The sequence below is a fragment of the Triticum aestivum genome, chromosome 3B (assembly GCF_018294505.1).
Source record: "Triticum aestivum cultivar Chinese Spring chromosome 3B, IWGSC CS RefSeq v2.1, whole genome shotgun sequence".
NCBI lineage: Eukaryota > Viridiplantae > Streptophyta > Magnoliopsida > Poales > Poaceae > Triticum > Triticum aestivum.
Genome location: NC_057801.1, coordinates 720,456,164 through 720,460,002, shown reverse-complemented (window position 1 = coordinate 720,460,002; position 3,839 = coordinate 720,456,164).

Here is a 3,839-nt window from a genome sequence, read left to right as displayed (position 1 = left end):
TCAAAATGGATCAAGCAAAGAAAGGGTTCTTGCCTGTATTACAAGGTGTGAAGTTGAGTCAGACTCAATGCCCGACCACAGCAGAAGATAGAGAGAAAATGAAAGATGTTCCCTATGCTTCAGCCATAGGCTCTATCATGTATGCAATGCTGTGTACCAGACCTGATGTATGCTTAGCAATAAGTTTAGCAGGGAGGTACCAAAGTAATCCAGGAGTGGATCACTGGACAGCGGTCAAGAATATCCTGAAATACCTGAAAAGGACTAAGGATATGTTTCTCGTTTATGGAGGTGACAAAGAGCTAGTCGTAAATGGTTACGTCGATGCAAGCTTTGACACTGATCCGGACGATTCTAAATCGCAAACCGGATACGTGTTTATATTGAACGGTGGAGCTGTCAGTTGGTGCAGTTCTAAGCAAAGGGTCGTGGCGGGATCTACATGCGAAGCGGAGTACATAGCTGCTTCGGAAGCAGCAAATGAAGGAGTCTGGATGAAGGAGTTCATTTCCGATCTAGGTGTCATACCTAGTGCATCGGGACCAATGAAGATCTTCTGTGACAATACTGGTGCAATTGCCTTGGCAAAGGAATCCAGATTTCACAAGAGGACCAAGCACATCAAGAGACGCTTCAATTCCATCCGGGACCAAGTCCAGGTGGGAGACATAGAGATTTGCAAGATACATACGGATCTGAATGTTGCAGACCCGTTGACTAAGCCTCTTCCACGAGCAAAACATGATCAACACCAAGGCTCCATGGGTGTTAGAATCATTACTGTGTAATCTAGATTATTGACTCTAGTGCAAGTGGGAGACTGAAGGAAATATGCCCTAGAGGCAATAATAAAGTTATTATTTATTTCCTTATATCATGATAAATGTTTATTATTCATGCTAGAATTGTATTAACCGGAAACATGATACATGTGTGAATACATAGACAAACATAATGTCACTAGTATGCCTCTACTTGACTAGCTCATTAATCAAAGATGGTTATGTTTCCTAACCATAGACATGAGTTGTCATTTGATTAACGGGATCACATCATTAGGAGAATGATGTGATTGACTTGACCCATTCCGTTAGCTTAGCAGTTGATCGTTTAGTATGTTGCTATTGCTTTCTTCATGACTTATACATGTTCCTACAACTATGAGATTATGCAACTCCCGTTTACCGGAGGAACACTTTGTGTGCTACCAAACGTCACAACGTAACTGGGTGATTATAAAGGAGCTCTACAGGTGTCTCCAAAGGTACATGTTGAGTTGGCGTATTTCGAGATTAGGTTTTGTCACTCCGATTGTCGGAGAGGTATATCTGGGCCCTCTCGGTAATGTACATCACTATAAGGCTTGCAAGCAATGTAGCTAATGAGTTAGTTACGGAACGATGCATTACATAACGAGTAAAGAGACTTGCCGGTAATGAGATTGAACTAGGTATTGAGATACCGACAATCGAATCTCCGGCAAGTAACATACCGATGACAAAGGAACAACGTATGTTGTTATGCGGTTTGACCGATAAAGATCTTCGTAGAATATGTAGGAGCCAATATGAGCATCCAGGTTCCGCTATTGGTTATTGACCGGAAACGTGTCTCGGTCATGTCTACATAGTTCTCGAACCCGTAGGGTCCGCACGCTTAAAGTTACAATGCGGTTATATAATGAGTTTATGAGTTTTGATGTACCGAAGGTTGTTCGGAGTCCTGGATGTGATCACGGACATGACGAGGAGTCTCGAAATGGTCGAGACATGAAGATTGATATATTGGAAGCCTATATTTGGATATCGGAAGTGTTCCGGGTGAAATCGGGATTTTACCGAAGTACCGAGGGGTTACCGGAACCCCCCGGGGGCTTAATGGGCCATAGTGGGCCTTAGTGGAGAAGAGGAGAGGCGGCCGGGGCTGGGCCGTCCGCCCCTCCCCCTAGTTCGAATAGGACAAGGAGAGGGTGGCGGCGCCCCCCTTTCCTTCCTCTCTCTCCCTCCTCTTTCCCCCCTTCTCCAAGTCCAACAAGGAAAGGAGGGAGTCCTACTCCCGGTGGGAGTAGGACTCCCCATGGCGCGCCTCCTCCCTGGCCGGCCGCCCCCTCCCCCCTTTCTCCTTTATATACGGGGGCAGGGGGGCACCTCTAGACACAACAACAGATCATTGATCTCTTAGTCGTGTGCAGTGCCCCCCTCCACCATAGTCCTCCTCGATAATATTGTAGCGGTGCTTAGGCGAAGCCCTGCGACGGTAGAACATCATCATCGTCACCACGCCGTCGTGCTGACGGAACTCTCCCTCGACACTCGGCTAGATCGGAGTTCGAGGGACGTCATCGAGCTGAACGTGTGCTAGAACTCGGAGGTGCCGTGCTTTCGGTGCTTGATCGGTCGGACCGTGAAGACGTACGACTACATCAACCGCGTTGTTCTAACACTTCCGCTTTCGGTCTACGAGGGTATGTGGACAACACTCTCCCCTCTCGTTGCTATGCATCACCATGATCTTGCGTATGCGTAGGAATTTTTTTGAAATTACTACGTTCCCCAACAGTTTTTTATCTCGTGAAGCAAAGCCACCGGAAATGGGCCGACCCAGGGTGAGCTGCACCCTGTGCGAAGCCGCGACTGCTTGACGCAAAGAGCGTCCTACATGAGCTCCTTGCTCGCTGCTCCAGCGTCAGAGAATCAAACCTGGCCATCTAGTCGACCCGTTAGGTAAACAGGCCATGCCCGGCACACGGTATGCCAGGGCCGTGCCTGGGCCAGGAGTGCCGTCACGCGGGTCGGCACGGCGCCGTCCGTTTATTTACTTTTGTACGTTTTTGATTTATATATATGACCTAGAAAACATCCCAGTAAGCCGAAAAGCGCGCGGGCCAAACGTGCTAAACATGCCACGAGCCGGCCCATTTACTAAAGTGTCGTGCCTGGGACGGGGGAGCGAGGCACGTGGGCCGGCACGACACAACCCGAATAGTAAACATACATGTGGGCCATGCAATGCCAGGCCGTGTCGGACGGCCTGAGTCTGCACAGAATTGCTAAAACTAATGCAGCAGAGTTACCTTCTCTTTTTCCGAGAAAATTATCAAGCCTTACTTCAAGAAAGAAAAGGAGAAAATTATCAATCCTTAGTGAGACCATCCTCACATAAACAGAAACACATGTTATTCTTAGATATATCGACATCGTCTTCCTTTTGCATCATCGCCCAGACAGGTAGACTAAACCCTAGACAAGTCTAGAACGACATAAATTTCACGGCTAATCCTCAAATGATGGCTTCCCCATTTTATCTGTGCCAGAAGACATTTGGAGGCCAAGGCGGCTGCATATATGAGAAAACCCCAGTAGGTTGTGTTTTTGGGTGAGACGGCGAGAGTAGTGCAACCCTTAGTTGCTCCAAGAGAAATCATGTGGAATCGCCCTACGCACCGTGCCACATGAAACATTAATTTTGGTTGGACGACACACATTCCAAAAAGTTTGCTATGGACCTGTATGGACATACGACCGTTTAAAGTAGTAACATTTTACTAACAACACTAACTTGTCACTTGTATAAATATCAACTATTCGCTAATACATTATCCAAAATTTGAAAATACTACACATAATTTGCAAAAAGAAAAGATCTAGATCTAACCTTGGAGCAGCAACCGTTGCCACTTTCCTAAACACGTGAAACACAACTTCTACAACATAACTCTTAAAACCCAAATGAATAACCAGCTTTGGAAGCCCAAGGGGGTCGATAGAGTGGGGGCTTGCACGGCAACTGAGGACCATGTATATAAACAACCACCGAAGTATATTGGCAACCTTCGCCTG